This window comes from Rhinatrema bivittatum, chromosome 15 (genome assembly GCF_901001135.1).
Source record: "Rhinatrema bivittatum chromosome 15, aRhiBiv1.1, whole genome shotgun sequence".
Lineage (NCBI taxonomy): Eukaryota > Metazoa > Chordata > Amphibia > Gymnophiona > Rhinatrematidae > Rhinatrema > Rhinatrema bivittatum.
In genome coordinates this window covers 39,468,743-39,495,500 of record NC_042629.1, presented here as the reverse complement: position 1 = coordinate 39,495,500, position 26,758 = coordinate 39,468,743, and the positions used below count along the sequence as shown (strand labels likewise).

Sequence of the window (26,758 nt, the reverse complement as noted above, 5' to 3'; positions counted from 1 at the left end):
TTTCTGGTGGACAAAATTTTTCTATTGCTTTGTCTAGGGAGGTAAAAGCAGCTAGACACTACCAAGCAATATAATAACGATCACTAGAAATGTGAGTGTATTCTACCTTCTACAGGTCAGCATTAAGAAATGTGCTTTAAGTTGTCTGCTCTTTAGCACACATTCTTGCATGGCTGTGTAATAGTTAATACCTTCAATAATGCTGGATTTGCATGCACCAGTACTAATTTTAACCCTCATTTTTTACTCCAGTTTTGCGTGCTTTTTTCTGGCGCAATAAACTGTTAAATACCAGCGTTTAACTTACCACAGAAAACTGTGTGCTCCTTATTATATCGGCCTCATACTCTGATTTGACTGTATCTGACACTAACATACAATTTAGAATGAAGAAATCAGAGTACCTTTCTGATGCAATTGACCACTGCGACATGATGCATGCATGGCTGGCCAGAGATGATCTATTTCAGGGATAGTCTACTCAGGCCTGGTTGTCAGGATGTCTTTAATGAATATGCATGAATATATTTGCGTATGTCAGTGCATGTAAATATCTCATTCATATTTATTGTGGATATCTTGAAAACCAGACTTGTTTTTGGTACTGGGACTGGAGTCGCTTACCTCTGATCTATTCTATCATTGCTTTCAAATTCTGGAGCAAAGTAGTATTGTAAACACAAATAGATAATATAGGTAATGCTTCATGGAAGTTTATTGGTTGTTTAGTGACTCTACATAATTGTGCGTGTGCATATATATCTGTCTATATTTTTATATATAATCTATTAGAGATGTATAGAGAGCGAATTTGAAAATGAATGCTTTTATAAATTTGCTATAGTAATATCCCTTAGTTTTATTTTGCTTTCAAATAAAAGGCAGAGGATAGGCAATGCTACTTAACTGCAGACTTCTGATCTTAAATAAGCATCTGTCTTCTGATTGACAAATTATTTACAGCATTTATTTCTGTCCTTGTAATAAATACTATGCATTACATGCATTGCACCTGTTCAGATATTACCACAGTGCGTTGTTATAGCTTTAGGAATGGACACTCCCCAGCCATGCAATTACTGGTGTGGCCCTCAATTTTCTTTTTGGCAGGAGAAAACATTTACCATTATGAAGACTTCTTCCTTCTAGAGATCAGTTTTCTAGTTCCATTTATTCTCCTGGAGAATCCAGCCTAGAGAGACCCTATTCTTTAAAAGTCTCATGACTTTAAAATTGTCAGTAGGCTTTGTGTGGACTCTCTGTCCAAACAGATACATTTACACCCTACCCACGTGGTGTTATAGCTATAATATTACTGGACAGAATGGCTATATGCTTCACAGTTGACATTCTAATCCAGCATGAACAATAAACATTTATTTATGATATTTAAATGTATTCATGGTGAAACAATGTGTTCCACATGGTGGAGCAGAAATAAAGAAGGTGGGGCTAGTTGGTGTCAGTGTTTGTTCTCAAGTTCTGCTCGTATATGTCTTTTCCAGTATGTTAGACAAGCAGTGTGTTGAACCTGTTGCTGTATAGGCAGAGTTAGTATTTTGCTTGCTAGACAGAGGAAGGAGGGCTGTCTGCTGTCTGGTAGGAGGGCTTTGTCTGCCCCCCTCTCCCTCTCCCTCTCTCTCATATACACACAGGCGCGCGCACACACACACACACACACACACACACACACACACACATATATACTCGGGCGCTCGCGCTCTCTCCCCCTCCCTCTCGTCTCTGTGGTTTGTAAGGTAGGTTGCAGTGTGTGTCTATACACAACATCCAGAGCAGGAAAATGGATTCATTAGGGAGGCAGGCAGTCATTACCACTCACACTGTACTTCCAGGGAGACTCCGATTATGAGAAGAGACTCAGCTCTTGGGCACAAGGTAAGCCAATCAACTTTAAAGAAAAAAATATTCTGGTCTTCTTTTTTTCCCTCTCCTTTCCCTTCCCCTTCTTTCTTTTATTCTTTCTGTTGAATTTTAAATTATGAACGTAAGTTTGTCAGATACATTTCCAGTCTTAAATGTGGAATATCTATAAAAGGCCTACCCTCTACAAATGTTTGGGGTTTTTTTTTTTAATTCCAGTTATATAAGGGTGTGCCCTGACATTTCAGCATAATTATTTATTAAGTGTATTTACGTATTTTTTTAAGGATTGAAAAGAGATGCTTTTTTTTTTGTTTCTCTAGTTTCAACTAAATCATTATCTTTCACTCTGTTAAACTTCTCTCCCTGCATGTTTTCACACTAACTGGGCTTTTCCTGTCTGTTTATCCAGTTCCATCTGCCCAGCCATATATCATCATCTTCTTATTTACTGTTAACTTGTTTTTGTTACTATTTGCCAATTAGTTTTGGAGCTGCTTAATGCTCACAGTTAGAGCTGAGCGAGACTACAGCTCTTTGTTTGAGATCTTAAAGTCCATATTTGCATTTAAACATGAATCGGATTATACACTGTCTTTTATGTATGTTTTTTCTTGGATAACAGCTATAATTGCATTCCTTCTTTCTCTCCGTTGGATTATATTAGCTCCATGTTTATCATAAAAAAGGCAGGAGAAGTGTGGTTGGTGAGCAGGAAGGGAGATTTTGGGAATATACTTATTCCAACTTTTATTGATCAAATTTAGTTATTGTAGTAGTCACCTTGGTGAATATAGATAGAAACTTTCTAACAGGTAGTTACAATAAAACAATGCTCTCTTGGCCTTATAAGGTGTATCCATGCATAATTTGGGAGAGGGAGGAGGCTAGAGTAACTGAATATCTTTATCCATGTTGGTTTGCTGTTAAATATATATTGTAGAGCCATTTTGTCCAGGAATACTGTATCAGACTCTTTTTGATGTTTATTACTTAAGAGCATCCTGTGGATGGATTTTTTTTTTTCTTATGGCATTTTGTTGCCAATGATCATTGTTCCTTTTAGGCACAGTTTAATATTTCGGAAGCAGGAGGGAGAGAAATATGTGTAAGATAAGCTTTTTGTTTGCGTGTTTGGTCATCTGAGATCTCCCAGAGAGTAAAACTGCAATTTTTTAAGAATAAAGACAAGACCGAAAATGAGTTGTAGAAAGTGTTAGAGAGAATCTTTAACCATTTAAAGAACATAGATGTCAGTAAGGCAAGCAATTAGCCCTTTAACAGCAATAATCTTTTTTTAATATCGAGCTATTTAAGAGAAAGTGACTTTTTATTTTTAAATTTGTTAGGCCTTTTCATAAAGACAAAGAAAACTGTAAAGCAATACTTTAAAGCTATCTGCTACCGTATTGCAGATTTTTCAAGCCACTCAACTTGAAATCCAGTGAAATTTTTTTTTAATTAAAATTGGTCATTACATTCTACTAATTGCGTAGGACTTTTGCAGCCAGTGGGTTTTGCTACTGACTTTTAACACCCCCCTCCCCCATTTTTTTTCCTCCTAAACTATTTCCTCACTGAACAAATCAGGTTAGCAAGAATTTGAAAGCCTTAGTCTGTTACCAAGAGGTTAGAGCACCTGCTTGTCTCGAGCATCCAAGGGCACAGATGAAAGTTGTTCTGACGCATGCAGGTGTTCTGGTTGTACAGAGGTGCATGGAAATCCCTATAGTCTTTTCCGCCGGACTTCTAAACTAAAAGCTAGTTTAAAGTCATTGAAAGTTATTCTTCCGTGCACATGTGCATTCATTTACTTTGCTTGGCATTTTTACCCTTAAGGTAAAGATATCTGTACATTATTAGATTTGGATTACCAGGGCCTCCTGTTGGCTGCAGTTTCTACATGCAGGATTCTTGTATACCTTTTCAGCATATAATTTTGTAAATGAAAATCCTCATCGCCACCATGGTTTAGCTGTTTATTCTTTAAAGTATCTCCTTTGAATGAAAACTGAATAGAGATTTTTTTAGTAGGGGCTGCAGTTTCTCTCAAACTGTATACTGTGGTGAGCCCCAAGCATTAAAATGTTTGTAGAATGTTAGAAAACGTTTTGTTTGACTAGTGGGAAAATATTTTATAATCTTTACTCCCTCCTTTCATTCCCAATTTTAAAAATTCCAGTAGCCTAAAATTTAAAGGATGACTGCCGTGCAATTTTTATGTTAAATGTTACTGTAAATGAACCCTGTAATCACTTACCTTAGGAGGCCATGTTGTTTGGAAACCACATCTGTTTTAAAAATCATTCCTCCCTTATTTTGTAATTTTTTTTCTTAACATGGTGCTTTCTAATTGATTCCAGTAGTGCTGTGACAGGTGGAATGTGGCTACTGATGTCACTGCAGGAATGCAGTTCCTTGCAGGGAAGTGCAGTGATGTTATCGGAGGTGCAAGAAATTTCACGCCTGCACTAACATTTTAAAAACCAAGTTTCCATTATCACTGTACCTCCCGTTTAAAAATATAAAAATAACTTAAAATAGAAAACAAATAGATGCTGTTGCCAAAATAGCTTCATATGGTATGCAATTATTGACTGTTATTCCTAAAAAAAAAAAAAAAAATACATCATAGTTCTCCTTTTAAGGGCGTAGTGCACAGTCCTAGGAGCATTTCACATCATTTAGAGGAATGTATTAATTTACTTTTGGCTTAAAATATTTGTTGTGAAATTTAAAATGAAAATGCATTTTAAGAGTGGGTCAGCATACCATAAATGTAATGCGTGTAATATTTTTTATTTGTTTTTAAAGCTGTTTTGTTCTTATAGGATATATATTTAAATTCCCGTCAACTTGAAATTTTTGCATATTAAAAGTCCACATATTCACACCAATGGAAGCCAATTTGTTTTCAATTTTATGGTGTGTGTGTGGTGGTGGTGGTGGTGGGGGGGGGGGGGGGGGAATGGAATAGGCCCCCACATTTTATCAAAGCTTTTGAAGGCTGGTGATTCTGAATATATAAACTTTTTTTTTTTGGGGGGGTGGAGGTGGGGGCTCAGCAGTTTCCTCCTGCTCCTGTTGGGCTTCTAGCTCAACTGGAACAAGGGACTGGATCAGGCGCCAGGAGCTTTCATTTGCAATCACTGGGGGAGGGGGGATATTTTTTCCTTCTGTTTTATATCGCCTCCCAGGTCAATGCAATAAGATTTCTGCTTCCTCACCCCTGCCCCCCCCCCCAAAAAAAAAAACCCCAACAGTATGTTATTGAGGTTCAGCATCAACTCATCTTTGACTTGGAATATTTTGGTAAATTGAATTTGTCTTGACTTTGCCCATCGCCCTCTTCACCATCTCCCAGCTACACAAATAAAGGAGAAAATCAGTCAAATGAAAAGAAAGAAGATGGCATACTAGGTAATGTTATATAGGGATATTTCTGGCATTGTTTACTTCTTTCCTGCATAGGAGTAAGCCTTATAATCTTGAACTTGCCTATTAAAGAGGAAAGGATAGACACCTTCTGTGAGTGTGTGTGTGTGTGTGTGTGTGTATATAGATGAGAAATGCACACACAAAGGATAAATATTAGGATGACTGCATAACGCAACTGTGGTTTTTCTACACATTAGGACATAAACTCATTTTTTCAGTCATTACAATTAAAACTTTATTCCAGCCTACCTCATTTAATTATTTCCAGTATATATATGTTTTTCATTTTTCTCCATTTTAATCCTTTGGGTTTATATATAGATACATTAAAACTGAATTTATTGTTCTTTCAGACACTGTCCGCATGATTTGATCCCTCCCCCAAGTCCTTTTTCGCCTACCTTTAACTCCATCATTATGTACAAAGAAGTCTCATTTTGTTGAAGGAACCATAGATCGGCTGGAGGAATTCTTTCAAGTAGATAGGTGTGGTCGGATGGGGATTTCTCATCTTCGCAAATCGCTCCTTAATTTAAAAACTGAGGTTTTAGGGGTAGAAGTACATGCTAGATGGAAGGCAGAGTTACCTTCTTTGGTTGACTTTCCCCTCCTTTGAGCTATAAAGCATATACCTGAGTTGAGGGAGGATGCAACCTTACTGGAGATTCAATATAAACTTTTGCGCGGGGCATATTTACCTCCTTATTGGCTGCATAGGGTGGGTTACTTAAACTCCGAGCAGTGTGGCAAGTGTCAGAGTCCAGGGGCAATTTGGGACATGGTTTCTGGGCTTTTCCAGTTATTCAAATGTTTTGGGATAAGATTTGAAGATAACTATCCCTGTTGATGGGTCAACCTATGGTTTTTGCCCCTGAAGGTGTACTTTTTGATGCAGTCTCATCTTTTCAGAAACGGGAGAGGGATAAGTGCTTATTCATCCGGAAGGCGTGTCTGATTGCAAAGAATAATATTCTTCTGCACTGGCGTGAGCAAGACCCTTCAAGTTTCTGGCTATAGAAGAATAAACTACATGCATTAATGCAAATAGAAAATCAGATTACCACGCGCTCCTTCACATGTAAATGTATCTTCCTCAGTATTTGCCGCCTTTATTTTCAAAGATTGTCCACTAGAGCAAGAAGTGAACTAATCAACTACCCTTGATTGTCATGTTTCGGTCTTACAGCAAGAGATTTTATCCTGCATTTTTGCTTTCCCTGGTTGATTAAAACTTGGGAGGGGGGGGGGGAGATGTTTCTCTGGGGTGGTGTGTGTGTGTGTGTCTCTCTCTATCTAAATGTTTACCTGTATATATAACTGTATCTTGCTTTAGTTTGATGTGCTTCAGAGTGATGTATGTCAAAGGTGTGTTTTTGTTTTTCAATTCAGTTATATAGAAACTGAATTTATTTGCTTTAATTGCAACAAAATTGTTTTTAACAGTAAATATAAGCTTGCATTCATCTTTAACTTTTGATTGGGCCACGTGTTCAAGTTTAAGGATAATATAAATGAGTTACTATAGTTTTCAGTGTATTGGATTGTTTAAAAAAAAAAAAAAGTATAGGAAACAGATTTCATAGTGGTTTCTATGGAGAATGTTATCTAGAAATATAGCATAAAGCCAAATTATATCTTAATTTGCCTAACAGTTTTTTTTAAGGTACATTTGTATGTTGTATGTTAATATTTGCATTAGGTGCAATTTTGAGCTGCTTGCCTAGTTACAAGGTACTTGCACACTTTAAAACACATATTCCTTTTATAGTGAATTTTGAAAGGGAAACTACCTGTCAGTTTTCCTTTTGAAAATTCATTGCAAAGTACATGCATGCAATGTGTCTGTAAACTTTGCATTTGTTTCTGCATATGATGAATTTGTATATTTTTAAAATCCAATTGTACATACATTAATTACTCCCCCCACATCTCTTTGGGAACACCTTTTAATCCAGCTGAAAGTATACATGCTGTGAAATGAGGTTGCAAATATTTTAAAAAAGTTACCCATTTCAACAACTGAAATTTTAAAATGGTTAACCAATACATACAGGAAGAGCCGCCTGCAGCTGCGCAGTCCCTGGGCTTGCCAGTAGAGGCCCTGCTTGCCTCAATGAGTGGAGTCACGCAACACACTGGGAAAGGAAACCTGGAAGTTAGCTGTGCCAGGACCAATTTGCACCTGTCCCCAGTGCTCTGAGGTAGTATAGGACAATTGTAAACAATAAGGGGCTTATTTCTGGCCCTTTTTAATATTGCCTGGCCAATATGAGTAAAATTACTTGCGTACACCCCGTATTCACATAATTTAAGCACATTGGGGAGAAGCATTCTTGGGGGTGGGGGAATGGGGGTTCTGCGCAGGCTTTGCATTTACATGTATATTTCTCCATTTTGAAAAGCATGCATTTAAATTTTCCAGTACAAAGTAGTAGGTTTAACTTTGAGCGGGTGACTTTCAAGGGATAGTTTTCCAAGTGAACTTTATGCATTTATTTCCACTTTGAAAACTGGAGTAACTTAGGTGTGTAACAACCTGCAAATTTATGCAGGCTATTTTAAAAATGACTCCTTCAATGAGTAAATGGTAAGGCTTTTGCATCCTTTCTGGAAAGCCCAAGAATACTTTTAGCCACTAGGTCCGTTTTGAAAACTATCCACAATATGAATGCATTCCAGTTAATCAAGATGCATCATTTGGCTACTAAGAGCAAACATTAAATACATTCCTAGAGAATTTATGTAAATATAGCCATTATGTATTTTTAAATCTGTAGTTTAGAAATGGACTATTAGGCTGAACTCAAATTTTTTTATCCTGGCATATAGCATGATGGGCTATATTTGTTGCAGAATTACAAATTGGCTAATAGGATTGTTCAGTTCTGGTTTATTTACAGATTTATTGCCTGTGTCAAGTTCTGCTGTGAAGCACTATATGCCCATATAAAAGGTTGAGCTCATCTGCCTGGTTTAATTCTAACTATTTGCTTGACCATTATGCCAATGTACATTTTGGCTTTATTTTGCCAGAGATGGTTAAACTAAGCAATCTACTTGACAGGTATGGCATTTTCCAATGAATGAGGATGAGCTGTGAGGTCTCATATCGTAAATAATTTGGACCCATAGTGATTGACAGATCTTGATCAGCTTGGATTTCTCATTATCTGCTGTGTATGGTAAGCGGAATATCAGGAAGAAAATAATCTTCACTGTTCTTTTTGGAAAAAATTAAATGCAAGTTGAATAGGAATAACAATTTTCTTGTAACACCTTGTTTGGAGGCTTATTTTAGATTCCGTTAATTTTGGTGTATATTAATTTGGGGTCATCACAACCTCTTTCTGTATCTGATTTGTTACATTCAGTGTCTAAGAGGAGGATCTCCTTTTATTCTTATAGCATTTATTCTCTTTAATTCACGATTTTTCTTCATACAGGTAGGCCAATGTCAGCCAGAAAGCATTTGAGATCTTTAATGATTTTTAAGCAATGATTTTTATTTCAAATGCTTCTTCTCCAGCTTATGGCATTAGATTATTTATTTTTGGTTTATTTTGCACTTAGACTCTAAAAATCTAATGCAGGGTATATTAATCCAGAGGGAATCTGACAGTGGAACCGACATCTAGTGATGGTATGTTTGGACTTCCTGGGAAGAAATGCTTAAATCTTTAGACAAAAATAATTCTTGGTTGGTTAAACTATTACTGGCTGTTTATATGGTTTGCTTGTTTTAAGGTAGGAATTAGCTTGCCAGTATTAGAATTGATGGTGTAGTGGAAAAATAGTCTTTTATTCCCTGAGCAACTAAAAGATAGCATTTGTTTGTCAGTGTTTGAATTATGAGTTTGCAAAGATCATTTACTTCATCTGAGGTGAGTGTACTGGTTCCTGGGCAACTAGTTACTAGTTTGATTCCTCTCCATCCCTGTCACACTTTTTGATATATAGAGTATTTATTTATTTAGTGCTTTTTTTATACCGACATTCATGATACAGATCATATCATATCTGTTTACATGGAACAGGGGGTTATAACATTAACATAGAAGAAGAGGCAAAGTTACAATAAAACAAGGGCAATGGAACTAGGGAGATGAAGAAGTCAGAAGCAGATGATAAACTTGGTAACTATAACAAATAATATAGAGGGTCAGAAATGGAGTGCACTGATTAGGTGGCAATTAGTATATAAACTGTGGAATAGCTGAGATGGGCCTGACTTAGGGGAAGGCTTGTTGAAACAGCCAGGTCTTTTTTCCTGAAAGTCAACAGGCAGGGTTCCTGTCTGAGATCTGGGGGAATAGCATTCCAGATGGCTGGTCCTACTGTCGAGAGGGCCCATTCTCTAGTGGTAGAATGATGGGTGGATTTGGTTGAAGAGGCGTGCAGAGATCATTTGTAGGCTTCTCTGATTGGTCTTGAAGAGGTGTGAAGTCTAAGTGGGAATTGAAGGTCGATAGGGACCTGGTTGTGAATGGTTTTGTGAATGATGGTGAGGGACTTGTGTAGGATTCTAAAGCTTATTAGTAGCCAGTGCAGATTTCTGAGGATGGGCATGATGTGGTCTCTTCTGTTGGTATTTGTCAAGATTCTAGTGGCCATGTTTTGGAGTATCTGAAGAGGTTTGGTGGTGGAGGCGGGGAGACCCAGCAGAAGGGAGTTACAGTAGTCTATCCTGGAAAATAGAATGGCTTGGAGGACAGTTCTGAAGTCGTGAAAATGTAAAAGAGGTTTGTCTTTTTAGCACCTGTAATTTATAGAAGCAGTCCTTGGTTGTGTGATTGATTGAACTTCTTTAAGTTCAGATGGTTGTCAATTATCACTCCAAGATCTCTTGCTTGGGTGACCAAGGTGTTGGGGTAGGACAGCTGAGGAATATCACTGTAGTCAGGAGATATGAGGAGGAGTTCCGTCTTGGCTGAGGTAAGTACCAGGTTTAGGCTGGTGAGAAGGTGGTTGATAGCTTGGAGACATTTGTATCACCCCCAGTAGAAGGAGAGTCTTCAAAATAAATCAATTAGATACTTAAAACCCCGATTTTTAAGAGATTGACTATTTTACTCCTGCTGCTGGTCATTCACTAACATTAATCACCCATTTACCAAATTTAAAACCATAGATTTTAAGACATCTAATATATACATTAAAATCCCTTAAATTGAGATGTACCTACTCCTTACGAGCCTGTAATACTTTATGAAATAAAATTAAGATGCAAACAGAAGCCTTTTGAACACAGTGCCACATGTATGATCATCTATCTTTCAGTGAAAGGTTGTATATGTGCACCCAATGCAAAGAACTCCTGGCTCTCAGAGAATGAGTCTGATCTCTGGAGGTCAGAGTGGCAGATCTGGAGGAGCTGAGGCAGTCAGAGGTATATTGAAGAATCCTTGGTCCGAATTCCAGTTTAGCAGTCCTGTGCTTTAAAGGAGCAAAGGTCGCTTGCAGGAGACTATCACCTTGCTGTAACAGGACCTGTAGCTAGAACCTGCCCTCCAGGTCATTGTTTATCTTCTTGCCCAAAAGATGTTTTCAGAGGTCCTTGACCAGGAGGGAGGGGTTAGGATGGCCATTGTAGTAGCTGATTTGATCATTAGGAAAATAGCTGGCTGGCTGATGGACCTGAGGATCACTTAGTAACTTGCCTGGCGTGAAGTTGGACCTCACATGCCACCTAGATAAGATCTTAGTGCAGGGGAGCAGATGGCTGTCTTGTGCATGTAGGTATCAATGACATAGGAAGGAGCAGAAGGGAGTTTCTGGAAGCTAAATTTAGGCTCTTAAGTAGGAAATTGAAATCCAGGGTTGCATTCTCAGAAATGCTTTCTTTTCTTTGCACTGGACTGCTGAAGCAGGCAAGGCTTAAGAGACTCTATGTATGGATTAGATCATGGTGCAGAGAAGAGGGTTTTAGGTTTCCTAGGAACTGGGGAGCATTCTCCCAGGACAAGAAGGATGGTAGTCCTAACATATGGGTGACGTCACTGGATGGAGCCCTTTCATGGAAAACTTTTCTGTCAAAGTTTCTAGAACTTTTGACTGGCATACTGAGCATGCCCAGCATGCCATGATCCCTGCAGCCACAGGGGTCTCCCTTCAGTCTCTTTTTTTCCACACTGCAGTTTGCCTCGCGGTTAGGAGCTCTGTGAGAATTCTCACACACATTTCCTCACAGAAAAATTTTAAAATTTACTTCAGAAAAAGATTCCCTCAAAGGGGTCTCCCATCGGGATATTTTTTCCATTGTTCGGTGTGTAAAATCACTATTCCCGGTCGATTCCCGCTCTCACCTTTTTCGGTGTCCGCAGGCTGTCGACCGTTTTCAGGGCCTCAATCTCTATCATTATGGCAACAGGTTTCAGAAAATGTCCGGAGTGCCCCCGAACCATGTCGATCACCAACCCGCACAATGTCTGTGTGCTGTGCCTCGGCTCATCACACGACGTGTCTAACTGCCCAAGTTGTGCCCAGATGACTCCGAAGGGTAGGTGGGCTCGCCTCGACAAGTTGACTTCATTGACATCCACCCAATCGTCACCGGCAGAAGTATCGAAAAAATTAGTTCTCAAACCTCCCCAGGAGTACCAGGCAGCGGTGACCGTCCGTCACTGACTCAGTCTAAGGCATTTACATAATCTACCTCTGTGCTGGGGAAAAACCGGACAGCACACCGAGGGAAGCATTGATGCGAGTCGACTCCCGGTTCCGGCACAGACACCGCATTGGCCTCGGTGGCTATGGAGCCGATTGCGAAGAGGACACGGGTAGAGGAGCCTCTAACACCCTCTCCACCTGAGAAACCAAGGCGATCCCCACCGATATTGATGCCGGGTACTGAGCCCCCACAAGTTCCTATGGAGGTGCCAGTAACGCCTAGTCTGCCACCCCCTGTAGCTGCGATATCTACACCAGCTTTCAGGGAGAAACTGGACGGTTTCATCCGCCAGGCAGTGCTCTATGCTCTCCGAGACTTACAGCCATTGATGCTGGCCCTATACCGACACCGGAGCCATCAATATTTGCACTGTTGCTAACCAGATTGGATACACTCATTGGTGCCCTTCCAACACAACCTGGGCCACCGATGCCAAAGCAACCTGCAAAACCTCTGAAATTCCCATTCCGGGGTCCTCAGACGAAGGCACGGATTCCCATCCTCTGTCACCGATGCCTTACCTGATGCCTGGTCCATCAGGGCTCTCGGGACCGAGAGGCCCTCGTTTTCCATCAATGCCTCCAGTGCCACTGAAGCCTGTATAGATGCCACTGTGTATTCCATTGAGGCCATCGAAGGATTAATTGATGCCAACCCATCCTCCTCTACCAATCTTCTTCCCTCCTTCAGGATCTCGACAGGAGACCTTTTCTGATACATGGGAAGATGTTGACACCGACATATCTACGGAGGATATCTTATCAGAACCATCTCCTCCAGAGGAAAGGAGAAAATCTCCCCCAAAAGATCTCTCCTTTGCCAATTTTGTTAAGGAAATGTCAGAAACAATTCCCTTTGAACTTATTACAGAGGAGGACACAACCACAAAACATTAGAGGTTCTCCAATTTGTGGATGCGCCGAAACAAGTAATGACTATCCCAGTACACGAAGTGCTAGTAGATCTGCAAATCGTCTCTGGGAGCATCCTTGTGCTGTGCAGCCTGTGAATAAGAGGACAGATGCCATTTATCTCGTCCAACATATTCCTGGATTCCAAAAACCACAACTGCCCCATCAATTGGTGGTAGTTGAATCTGCACAAAAGAAGGCCAGAAGACTGCGACCACATTCTTCAACACCTCCTGGCAAGGACCAAAAATTCCTTGACATATTGGGTTGCAAGATGTTTCAAGGTTCTATTCTAGTGTCACGCATAGCTGCATACCAACTTTACTTGACACGGTATCAAAGGAATCTCTGGAAGCAGGTTCAAGAAATAACTGACTCTCTTCCCCAACAACAACAACAAGATAGTCTGAATGCCATACTACATAAAGGCCTTGAGGGTGGTAAACATGAGGTTTGTGCTGCGAACAACTCCTTTCAGACAGCTTCTCGCATATCAGTGACAGGAATCAGCGCCAGGAGGTGGGTCTGGCTAAAATCCTCTGAAGTCCAAGACAAACTTGACGATTTACCATGTACCTGTGAAAACCTATTCGGTGACAAGATACAAGACGCAGTGGCTCAATTAAAAGACCATAATGAGACCATGTGACAATTATCAACAGTGACTGCCAAGGTCCCTTCTTCTGTAAGAAGATCCACTAGAAGGGACCCTAGAAAACAATTTTATCGCCCACGCAGATACTACCCACCTGCATCTCACGTGAGACTTACTAGGCCGTCTAAGAGAACAAATCCTCGACAACCCGAAACATCCAGGCCTCAGCCACCATCACAAACAGGCCAGGCCTCTGGATTTTGAAATGTAATCAGAGAACAGCAGTCACTCCGCAAATCTAAAACAGATTTACCAGTAGCTCAAATTCGCCACTTCATGACTAACTGGCTCAACATAACTACAGACCAATGGGTTATATCCATCATAACCCAGGGATACCATCTAAACTTTCTCATAGTACCCCTGGACTTACCACTCAATCCTCTGTAGTTGCAAAAAGATCACACAAGTCTTCTAGAGTCAGAGCTGTCCACCCTTCTAGGCGCCAGGGCTGTGGAACCTGTTCCCCGGGCACAGCAGGGCAGAGGGTTCTACTCCCGCTATTTCCTCATTCCAAAGAAAACAGGCGGCCTCAACCCTATCTTAGACCTCCGTAATCTCAACAAATTTCTATGAAAAGAAAAATTTAGGATGTATCCTTGGGCAACATACTTCCCCTACTGCAAAAAGGAGATTGGCTCTGTTCTCTGGATCTTCAAGATGCCTACGCTCACATTCCAATATTCCCACCTCATTGCAAGAACCTGCGCTTCCTATTGGGATATCAACACTTTCAGTACCTGGACCTGCCTTTTGGACTTGCCTCGACATCCCATGTATTTACAAAGTGCCTAACAGTGGCTGCAGCCCATCTACGCAAGAAACACATACATGTCTTTCCTTACCTGGACAACTGACTCATCAAGAGCCAATCCAAACAAGGAGCTCTCAATGCCCTCAAACTCACTATCAATCTACTGCACTCATTGGGATTTCTCATCAACTACCAAAAATCCCACCTGACTCTCTCACCTCCTGAATTTCATCTGAGCAGATTTGGACACCACAGTGGCGAAGGCCTTCCTGCTCAACAACCACGCAGACACACACTCCTGACTAGCTGTAGCTCTGCACATAAAGAAAACAGCCTCAGCCCATCAATTCCTAACGTTACTGGGCCACATGGCTTCCACGGTCCACGTCACTCCTATGGCCAGGCTGGCCATGAGAATAACTCAATGGACTTTGAAAACTCAGTGGCTCCAAGCCACTCAACTGCTCTCATCCCAGATACAAGTAACCCACCAGTTACGTTTACCGCTTCTCTGGTGGACATACAGAGACAACTTGCTAACAGGTCTACCTTTTCAGCAACCAGTTTCACAGATAACTTTGACCACAGTCGCATCCACCTTGGGTTGGGGAGCTCATGTGAACAATCTACAAACTCAAGGTACTTGGACACAGCTCAAAGCAACGTTTCAGATCAATTTCTTAGAGCTTCGAGCTATACGTTATGCTCTATGTGCATTCAAAGACTGCCTTTCACACAAGACTGTTCTCATACAAACAGACAACACAGTTGCAATGTGGTACTTGAACAAGCAGGGTGGCACAAGCTCTTATCTCCTCTGCCAAGAAGCCGCGCAGATCTGGGACTGGGCCCTTGCACACTTCATGTATCTACGGGCCACTTATCTGGAGGGCATGCAGAACGTAGGAGCAGATTGACTCAGCCGACAGTTCCATCCCCATGAGTGGTCTCTGGATTTGGTGGTAACGACCAGAATCTTTCAACATTGGGGTCAGCCAACAATAGACCTCTTTGCATCTGAACTGAATCACAAAGTGGACAGATTCTGCTCCCTGCACAGGCAACAAAACAAGTTAACTATGGATGTCTTTGCTCGCCCCTGGAACACAGGCCTCCTATACGCGTATCCCCTGATACCGCTGATAGCCAAAACTCTAGTGAAGCTACAACAAGACAAAGGGTCAGTGATACTCATAGCCCCATATTGGCCTCGACAAGTATGGTTTCCCATGCTTCTCAACCTCTCGATCAGAGAACCCATTCGCCTGGGCACAGCGCCCACTCTCATAACTCAGAACCAAGGCTTGTTACGTCATCTGAACCTTCAGACCCTATCCCTCACAGCCTGGATGTTGAAAGCGTAATCCTCCAACCACTCAACCTTTCAACTGATGTCTCTCAAGTGCTTGTAGCCTCGCGAAAGCCTTCCACACGAAAATCCTATTGTTCTAAGTGGAAATGATTTACTACGTGGTGCACGCAAAAAGGTATCGACCCCTTTTCCTGCCCCATGCCATCCATTAAACTATCTCTGGCACCTTTCGGACTCTGGTCTCCAGACACCTGAGTGCTATCTCAGTGTACCACAAAGGAGTTGGGGATGCCCTGGTAACAGTGCAACTCCTTGTGAGTAGATTTATGAGGGGCCTACTACAACTCAAGCCCCCTCTACGACCACCAGTCACTGAATGGGACCTAAGTGTAGTACTTACAAGGCTCATGCGCTCCCCATTTGAACCTTTGCACTCTTGCAATGTTAAATTTTTTATATGGAAAGTTCTCTTCCTAGTAGCCATTACATCTGCTCGAAGGGTTAGTGAGTTACAAGCACTTGTCACATACTCACCCTATACCAGGTTCCTACATGACCGAATGGTCCTATGTACTCACCCTAAATTCCTTCCCAAGGTGGTTACTGACTTCCACTTGAATCAGTCTATAGTCTTGCCCACATTTTTCCCAAGGCCTCACTCTCACCAGGGCGAGAGAGTTTTACACACCTTGGATTGTAAACGTGCACTTGTATTTTACCTAGATCGCACTGCAGTCCATAGGAAATCCACCCAACTCTTTGTTTCTTTTGTCAAAAACAGACTAGGAGTTGCAGTGGGCAAACAAAGTCTCTCCAATTGGCTAGCAAACTGTATCGAATTCTGCTATGAAAAAGCAAGCCTTCCTCTCCAGGGACGAATGAATGCGCACTCAGTAAGCCATGGCAACCACAGTAGCACATTATCGTTCAGTACCGATTGTTGACTTCTGCAGAGCTGCAACATGGAGCTCTCTTCACACATTTGCAGCACATTACTGCCTGGACAAGGAAAGATGTCAAGACTCTGCCTTTGGCCAATCCGTCTTAAAGAACTTATTTCCAGTTTAATCCCAACTCCTTCCACATCCGCCTGCTGTGATTTTCAGGCTTATGAGTCAGCCTGGAGCTTGCTAATCACCCATTTGTGAGGACTACCATCCTGCTTGTCCTGGGAGAAAGCAGAGTTGCTTACCTGTAACAGGTGTTCTCACAGGACAGCAAGATGTAGTCCTCATGAAACCCTCCCGCCACCCCTGGAGTTGGGTCCGAAATGTTTTATTATTTTATTTTTCGCTTGCACTTTTTGCTACAAACGAGACTGAAGGGAGACCCTTGTGGCTGCAGGGATCATGGCATGCTCAGTGTTCCAGTCAAAAGTTCTAGAAACTTTGACAGAAAAGTTTTCCGTGATAGGGCTCCGTCCAGTGACATCACCCATGTGTGAGGGCTATATCCTGCTGTCCTGGGAGAACACCTATTATAGGTAAGCAACTCTGCTTTCTGGGGAAGGGGGAAGCCTATTCTGACAGGATGAGCTCTACCTTAACCAGAATAGAACCAGACTGCTGGCGCTAACCTTTAAAAAGGAAAGAGAGCAGCTTTTAAAATAGATTGGGGGGGGGGGGGGAGCAGACAATCGCTCAGAAGTGCATGGTTTGGAATGATGTATCTTTGAAGTAGCCCAGGTGTCTTTAAATAAAGAGCAGTCAGCGCAGAAAGATTCTAGATTATCCTTGTCAACTGATAAGTAAGTTGTTAAAACAAACAAAAAACATACATTGAAATGTCAGTATACAAATGCTTCACATAAAAAAAAAATAAGATGGGAGAGTTAGAGTATATAGCACTGAATAAAAAGTTAAATATAATTGGCATCTCAGAGACCTGGTGGAAAGAGGATAACCAATGGGACACTGTGATTCCAGGGTACAAATTAAATCACAATGATCAAATTGGTGGGGTGGGGGTGGATGCATAGAGTCAAACAGGATAATAGTTCTACAGGAAACAAAATGACCTATAGAATATGGATAGAAATTCCATGTGAGAAAGGTTATAGAAAAGCAGTGGGCCTGTGCTATCGTCCACCTGGCCAGAATGAGCAGACAGTTGATGAAGTTCTAATAGAAGTTAAGGAAGCTAACAAAACTAGCAACAAAGTAATGGATAATTTGAATTACCCCAGTATTGACTGGGTATATGTTGCATCAGGACATGCGAAAGAAGTAATAAATGACTAGATGAAATACGTAACTGCTTCATGGAGTAGCTGGCACAAGAATTGACAAGAGGGTGAACTATTTTAGACATAATCCATAGTGGAATCCATGATTGGGTGCGAAGGTAATGGTATTGGGGCCAGTTGGCAGTAGTAGTGATAAAATGATCAAATTTGATTTCATAACTGGAGGGAGGACATTAAGAAAATCTGCTATGATAGCATTTAACTTTCAAAAGAGAGATAATACAATTAGAGAAAAAATTGAAAGGAGCAACTGCAAAGATTTATATCTGCCATGGATGTTTAAAAATACCATCGTGGAAGCACCAACCCGATGTATTCCACACGTTAAAAAAAGATGGAAGGCCAATTTATTGTTGACATGGTTCAAAAAATGGAAAAGTGATCAGAATGATGCAAATGGAATACAGCGTAAGCACTGGCAAGTTAGATGTAAAGCATTAATAAGGAAAGCAAAGACAGAATTTGGAAAGAAGCTTGCCCTGGAAGCAAAAACTCATAAAATCCTTTTCAGTACATTTGAAGCAAACAGCCTGCAAGGGAGTCAATTGGACTGTTAGATGATCAAAGGGTAAAGGGGGCACTAAGGGGGTGGACAGGGCCATAATAGAGAGATTAATGATTTTTATTTTTTTTTTTTGCTTTGGTCTTTACCTAGGAAGGTGAATGGCAGGTACCTATGCCAGATGTGATATTTAAAGGTTATGGTTCAGAGGAGCAAACAAATCTCAGTGAAACTGTAAGTTGTAATAGGGCAAATTTACAAACTAAAGAGTAGCAAATCACCTGGACCAGATGTTACACATCCCAAAATTCTGAAAGAACTGACAAATAAAATTGTAGACCTACTATCATTAAATCAACTATGGTACCTGAAGATTGAATGGTGGTCAACATAATGCCAGTTTTTAAAATGGGTTCCAGGGATGATCAAGGAAACTACAGAGTAGTGATTCTAATGTTCGTGCTGAGAAAAATGGTTGAAACTATCATAAAGATCAAAATTACTGAACATATAGATAGTCTTAGTTTAATGGGAGAAAGCCAGCATGGATTTAGTCAAGGGAAGTCTTGCCTTACCAATCTAGTACATTTTTTTTGAAGGTGTGAATAAATGTGGATAAAGGTGAGCTAGTTGATATAGAGTGGTGTTTCCCAACCAGTACGCCTTCAGAACTGGTCAGGCGTGCCACAGAAACATCGCCACTGCCTCATGCTTAGTTCCAGACCAGCATCTAGATACTGCTGTCAGCACCTCACAGGACCAAGAAACACCAGCGGTGGCTGTTAAACACGTAGGAGCTCCTTTCTGAGAAGATGGGTAGTCATGAATGCTGCTTCTTCCTAGTTATAGCATGAGCCCCAGTGTGTGGTAATTAAAGGGCAGCATGCAGGGCATGAATTATGATGCAGCACCCACATTGAGCACAGAATCGACTTTGAGTCTTTCCAGCCTCTATCTTCTCCCCAGGCTGAATGAGTCAGGAAGAGCATGCACTGAGCACTGGATATGACTCATTCTGAGTGTTGGGAGCAGTACAGTTGAGGAGATCTGGCAATCAAGCTAACTGAGCCGGATGCCCACACCACACCGATGTGTCCCTTCTCTTCTATTTCTTTATAGAGGGAGATTGTTCATTGTAAAGGGGTCATATGTGTCTTTACCCTCTTTTGTTTTAAAATTTGAGCATTTCCTTAGCCCCTCTTTTTACCATATGAGTCCTCTCACATCTACATGGCCTGCTCTGTGGAAGCTGGTGTGCCTTGGGCCTGAAAAGGTTTGGAAATACTGATATACTGTATATGGATTTTCAGAAAGCATTTTGACAAAGTACCTCATGAGACTTTTGACAAATTAAAAGTCATGGATAGGAGGCATTGTTCTGTTATGGATCGAGAACTGGTTAAACAATAGAAAACAGAGTAGGGCTAAAAGGTCAATTTTCTTAATGGAGAAAAGTCAAGGGATCTGTACTGGGATTACTGCTTTTTTAACAATGACTTAGAGGTGAAACGAGTGAGGTGATCAGATTTGCTGATACAAAATTATTCAATCACAAGAGGATTGTGAGAAATTGTAAGAGGACCTTGCAAGACTGAGAGACTGGACATCCAAACAATAGATGACATTTCAGTGGACATGAGCAAAGCGATGCATGTAGAGAAGAGCAACACAAATTTATATCTACACAATTCATGTGACAATAACTCCCGCAGCATAGCTGGGTAAGTTCTTTTTCTGGTTAGGCTGAAGGCTGGAGAATGAGTGTCTTGATTTTATTTTTTGTGAGCTGGTTGGGGGCTGCTATCCTTGTCTTATGCTGAATTTAGCATCCTCATTCATACAATTCTGGGTGAACATCTTAAATCTGTTGTTGATATTGTTATGAGCTGGTTCGAGTCCTTTTTTATGGTAAAAGTTAACAGGCAAAGATAGGTGAAAACTGTTCTTTCAGCAGACTTGTTCAACATTTTCCATCAATCCCTGAGGAATCTTATATTTTATAATCCTTTTCTGAATATATGCTGATGACTTCTAACTTTTTCTACCTGTTCAAATCTGTTTTCCACTGGCATTAGTTCTTTGGGTGAGCCATAAACTTTCTCCTGAAGATTTGTGCCGATTTAAAGCATGGTGATCATGTCTATTGCCCTGTCTGAAGTATAAGACCTAGGGATCTTCTTTGAAACTGGGCTTACTTTATACAAAGCTGAAGCTAAAATCATGTTTTAGTCTTGAGACATCTAACATATATCCTGAATCCAAATGACTTTCAATCTGTATTACAATCTCTTGTGCTGAGTAGTATAGGTTACTGTAATTCAGTCTATCTGGGTCTCCCTCAATATTTATAAGTCCTTCAGCTCCATCGGAATTCCATTGCCTGACTTAATCTCTGGCTGTGGAATTAGAGATCATATTTCCCCTAGGCTGAAGGACCTTCACTGGCTCTCTGTTGCTCTAAGTATCAAATTTTAAGATATTTGTCCTAGTCTTCAGACCTACTAAAGGAGAAGATCTGGGTTATCTAAGAGATTTCCTTGTTTCCCTATCTGTTCACAATATTATACTGGAAAGGCACTGTTGGCAGTTCCTTCCTTTAAAACTGTATACAGAAAACCCACAATTGCACTTTTTCTGTGGTTGGCCCTGGCTTATAAAATGCTGTTCTAATGGTGATCAGATAAAAGAATGATTATTTTGTGTTCAGGAAAAAAGCCAAGGTGTGTTTCCCCTAGGCCTTTACCCCGGAAACTTTGTCTATATTATTGTAAGTTAACAGCTTTTAGTGGTTTTCTCGTGTAATAAAATTGTCAGGTGAAATTGAATGTTTGGATTCATGGACTTGTTTTTGTTTGCCTGTTCTTGTTTTGGTTTCAAAGTGTTTTATAATGCTCTGTGTGTTATGTTTCTTGTACTTGTTTGTCTACTGGATATTATGTTGTATGCTTGTATTCACTTAGGACCACATTTTTTAATTAGCAGAATAGAAGAAACTGTAGTAAGGAAAAAGACCTGTTTTAGACTACATGTAAGTTAAAGTGTGTGTTTGTGTGTGTGTTTATTCATAAAATCATCATTGGTGGCAAATGATGTGAACAGATTATTCTTCATTCAAGCTATCCAAGGGATAAAAAGCAGTTGCACTCAGCAGACAAGCTTGAACATCTAGAGATAAAGTGCATTGACCATTGTCTGTGCCCCAGGCTTCGGCCATTGTGTGGCTGCTGCAGGAAAAATGGCATAATTTACAACTTGCTGCATAATCAACAAATCAGAAGTTCTCCTACCTCCTAATTCAGACATCTGTAGAAAGCTATAGGATGCTTGATTCAATTTCAGCTTTCTGCTTCCTCCTCTAGCTCCTTCCTCGCAAGCAGTCTGCAGGAAATGGGAGGGGAGTGAGGCTGAAGAAAGAGTAGAGGCGAGAAGAGGCACTCTGCTCTCCAGTCCAGCCTAACCCCTTCTATTGTGTGTCTACCCCACTCCTGTCTTGAACAGGAGGAAAGGAGTGAAGTTAGTGGACAGAGATAGCAGCCAATGTTTGATTCCTCAAAGTTTATTTTGATATAATTCCTGGATGGAGTGATATCTGTTTAGAAGACTTTCATCTTTATACAAAAGGTTCTTGCACCGGCATATGTGGTCAACCATACACTAGCTACAAAGACCTGGGTATATTTTGGAAGTGAGCAACTGCTAGTGTCTCACAGCTGGCAATGACTGCATTAAGTTCAGTTCATAGAAGCCTTGAAAATTGGTGCTATTGCTCTTTGTTACCATATGCAGACATCTTTCTGTATAATTAACAGCATGATAAACTGCTAATGCTGAGGGCAGCTTCAAAATACATAAGCTCATACTCTGAAAGAGGACATTCTCAAAATATAAAAAAGGATGGTTGTACTGTATTTGAATTCAAAACAAAAGCGATGTTTCACAATTGAAAATTTGATATTTATGTTCTGATAAATTTTTACACTTGGTAAAAAAAATATTGTTTGTTTTTTAAATATTTAAATTATGTAAAAAGTTTTCAGTTAAAGATATTTTATACATAGCGAGAGATGTGAATCTTTATGCAAATTTGCCACATAATTACTGCAGAATTGTGAAAAAATCTGCCACAGAATTTGCTAACTCACAGCAAGATGTTGAAAAATCTGCCACAGGAAATGGGCTGTGACCATTGTCCTCTAGGAACTAGTGACTCTGGATTAAATAGATAAGTAAACTTTCATAATAAAAATAAAGTTAGGGACAGATGGTCAGTAAGTTTTTTTCTGCAGCCCGAATTTTGTCAGGCGCAAGGAAAAGAGACCACATATCCCCCGTCCTGAAAGAGCTTCACTGGTTACCCGTATACTTCCGCATCATGTATAAAGCCATAACTACCACCTACAAAACTATACATCAACTCACCACTCTCGATCTTCAATTCCCCCTCCTAGTACATAATTCTACTAGACCTACTAGAGATGCTTATAGAGGCTCCCTCCAAGTTCCCCCAGCGAAAACGACCAGACACATTACCACAAGAGATCGCGCCACCTCCACAGCTGGCCCTCTTCTGTGGAATTCCATTCCCACAGACCTCAGACAGGAGCCCTGCCTCCTAACTTTTAGGAAAAAACTCAAGACTTGGTTATTCAAGCAAGCTTTTCCGGACACAACCCAATGACACAATCCAATGACTCCAAAAACACCATTCTCTTGTATTTAACATCTATTTTGTATATTAGTTTGTACACTATATTTAATTTGTATATTGTTTAACTATTTCTCTTCTCTCCTTTCTCTTCCTTCTCCAAGTTCGGCTTCCCTTGTTAAATGTAACTGTACCTTCCGTCACCACAGTTCTAGTTTTTGTATATAATGCACTCCTGTTCTATGTAAACCAGCAAGATATGTCTTCATGATTGCCGGTATATAAAAATCCTAAATAAATAAATAAATAAGTAATGGATTAATAATCAAATGTGCCTTTCAGATCCTTGCCACAGAAAATTGAGAATAGCCATAAATCTGCCCCTTGCCTTGCGAGGCCAGTCTCCTTGCTTTGGTTTTGTGTTCCAGTCTGTCTTTCTAAATCTCTAATCCTCCACAAATTGATATTCCTTATCTCCCCCACTCCTCTTCTGCTGTCCTTACTGCTTGTTTCTCTTATCCAATTATTAATTCACATTTTTATAACAACAAACACAACTTTATTTCATAACATGGACATATTATGTACTTCCAATTTTTGATGCACGACTCATAGAATAAGACATGAGTAGAGTTGCAAAACAGATAAAAATGTTAGTGTTAGCAAGTCCAATATTACTGAATCAGGCTGGTTGAAACATGTTTAACATTATCATAAAACAAACACAGGCTGCCACTGTTGCTCAATAATGAAAAAATATTGGCTAAAATGGAAGGAATAATGACCTCTGAAAACAATACTACCCTTTTTGTCTTTGGTTAATATTTACATATACATTCATATACTGCTTTTTTTCCCCAGCCTGGCAGTTTTCTCCTTCATATGTCCAGTTCAGTCAGAACCGGAGTTGGAATTTGACACAATGAGCCTTTATTTGCAACTACCTAAGGATTATTTTCCCTTCCCAACTCATTTAACCCGGCCATTGCAGAGATAGTTTTCAACCAGGAACCAGGACTCCCTCCAGAAGCTTGCAATTGTGGGCCCTAAATCCAGCCACTAAGTGTCACTATTGTACTATTACTGAGGGTCCCTTTCTTCTCCCCTCCCCCTTTCTGCATCTGCAGCATCCCTACTTCAAGCAAACCTGAGAAGTGGAAACTGATCTAGGGCTGAATCTATGTGCTGTGCATAGACAAAGTAAAAGTGGAAACCAAAACAGCATCTTAGAAATATTGGATCAAAACCAGGAGAATTGAAAATAGAAAGTGTGGAGGGGTGAGAAGAAGAGAATGAGAAGTCTATGAAGGTTAATAAGATAATCATACTGAAGTTTTTAAAGAAATGTACATATGAAGGTGACTGAATGAATAAGGGAAATCTATTCCCAAGACAGGGGGAGGGGGCAAGAAAAAAATGGAAACTAGGCAGCATTAAGGTAGAGAGGAGGAGACTTTATTTCAACAAATTTAACCATTTCCCCTTCTGACAGCCCTGCCTGCCTCCCTTCTCTTCAGACCTACTGATTCAAATATCATGCCATTTGATGAAGAAGAAAAGGCTATAGCTTTATTCTTGTAAAGGATGTGTTAGAATGTTTCCACCTTAGCTAATCTGCTGTCCAACAGCCTACTGTGTAATCAACTGAGCAATCAAATTTGCCTTCCATTTTCCGTGCCTTTCATAGATTGGGCTAGGCTAACTTAACTAAATTCTTTTTCAGTCCATAACTCCCAGCTAGACTTCTCATATTTCACCTGTTCCAGTGCAGGACTGTGCTAAGTGAATCACAGTTAATACGTTGAACATTTTAAGCTGCATGACACAGAAAATGTACTGGTATCATATGAGCTAAACTCAGTAAATTGAACCATGCAGACTCAAGATTGAGGGCTGCTGCATCTTTCCAGCATCAGGTCCCTGGCCCTCACAGTCTGGATTTTTAAAGGGTAGCTCTACAACCCCTGAATCTTTGAGGATCTCATATTCTCCTGGTTTCCAGGAAAGACTTCCTATGGGCCAAAATGACAAAGATTTGTCTTTTGGAAAAGACCATATACCCTTTTTCTTCCTTCACTCGCAAATTGCTTGATTAACTTTGTTAAGCGCCACACCATTTTTTATGATGCTTATGGCCAGGGAGACCAGAACACTTAGATTTTTGTTGAAAGCAATCCTTCTTTTATAGATAACATTCAATATTGAACACAAGTAGAAGGTTTGAGATTTGTATGACTGCCCAAAGGATCATTTACATAGGTTGTCATGGCAACAGCATGATGTAACTATCTCTGAACTGCCCTGATTAGTTTTCCCAGGCATGGCCCATTTACCATAACTCTAGAGATAGTCCTTTGTTCTGTTAAAATCTTACTGGTCAAGGTAATTAACACACCTGTGGCTGTGTTTATAGAAACTCCTGAGAATAGTGCCTTTTATTGCGACCGGATAGCCTCAAGCTCCTACCGTTGGTTTCTTCTTTCTATGACCTTATGAGTAAGCATTATCTTGGAGTCAGCTTGACTGCAAGACTGACCGCAGTCCTGAGAAACTGCAAGTCATTCTCAAGAAGTCACTTAGAGTTCATATAGCCAGAGCAGGCTAAAGAAAAACCGAGGATTCTGGGGATTTCCTTCCTCATGTTGGTTTTCTGTTCAGGCACACATCAACTTCTACATCTTTTAGGGTCAGGTCTTAAGACCAGCTCTTAGTGTTCATCATGTAGAAAGTAGATGCATCTCTCTGATTCATGTGGGACTTAATTCATTTGAAGCCTCCCATCAAGCCTGCTGCTGTGTCATGGGACCTCAACATGGTATTAATTCTGCTGATGAAAGTTCCCTTTAAGCCTATAGATTCTTGTTAGCTGAAGTACCTGACTTTAGAAGGTCATATTTTTTGGTGGCAGTCACTTTGATATGTAGAGTCATTGAACTCCAGGGCCTAGTAACTTATCCATCTTATACCAAATTTTTCACAATAGGTTGATGTCATACTGTGCCTTATCAAGTCAGTTGTCCTAACATTATATCCAAGGCTCCATGTCCACAAAGGTAAACAAGTACTACACAGTTCGAACTGCAAAAGAGCCATCTGTTTGGAGCTGACTGAAACCCTTAAAATCCACCCAGTTTTTTGTTTCTTTTAACACCAAGAAACTTGGGATTGCCATTGCTAAACACACTCTCTCAAATTGACTAACAGGTTTTATCTCTTGTTAGGCCTAGGTGAGCCTGAGTCTGGTGGGCCATGTGAAAGTTCATAGAGGGCAATATTGAAACGCTACGTTGCTAGATAAGTAGGACTTATCCAGTTAAGTGGTAGCCGCTGAATATTTGGCTACATTCAGTGGCTGCCACTTAGCTGGATAAGTGTGCTTATCCAGCTAAGTAGATAGCCGGATAGTCAAGTAGCATTGCCCCAATATGCTCATTATCTGAGTATCTTAACCAGATAAGTGCCAATATTTAGCCTTATTCAGTTAAGTTAATTGTATAAATTAGACCTGCTAATTTATTCAGCTAAGTAGAGACTTGTACATAGATGTACAGCAGCTGAATATCCCTGCTAAGTTATCCAGATAAGTGATGTGGATATCTTTGAATATTGGGTCCATAGTGGTGTCATAGTGGTGGCATTAGCCTACCAAAGATCATCCTCCATGGAGGAGATCTGCAAGGCTGTGATGTGGAGTTCTCTCCACACATTCACATTCCACTATTGCTTGGGCAGAGACTCCCAACATAAC

The 26,758-nt window shown here is 40.4% G+C and overlaps 1 protein-coding gene across 10 annotated transcripts in view; it reads left to right on the top strand.

Moving 5' to 3' along the window:
- The window catches only part of ZBTB20 (zinc finger and BTB domain containing 20), a 1,517,062-nt gene that overhangs the window by 85,810 nt on the left and 1,404,494 nt on the right, over window positions 1-26,758 (top strand). For 7 of the 10 annotated variants that reach the window (XR_003852820.1, XM_029578308.1, XM_029578321.1 and 4 more), the window contains exon 1: window positions 1,705-1,896. The exons of the other annotated variants lie outside the window; for them this stretch is intronic. The gene's annotated coding sequence lies outside the window, so the exon portion shown is untranslated. Of the gene's footprint in view, window positions 1-1,704; window positions 1,897-26,758 lie in introns of those variants that run through there. 10 annotated transcript variants of the gene reach the window in all.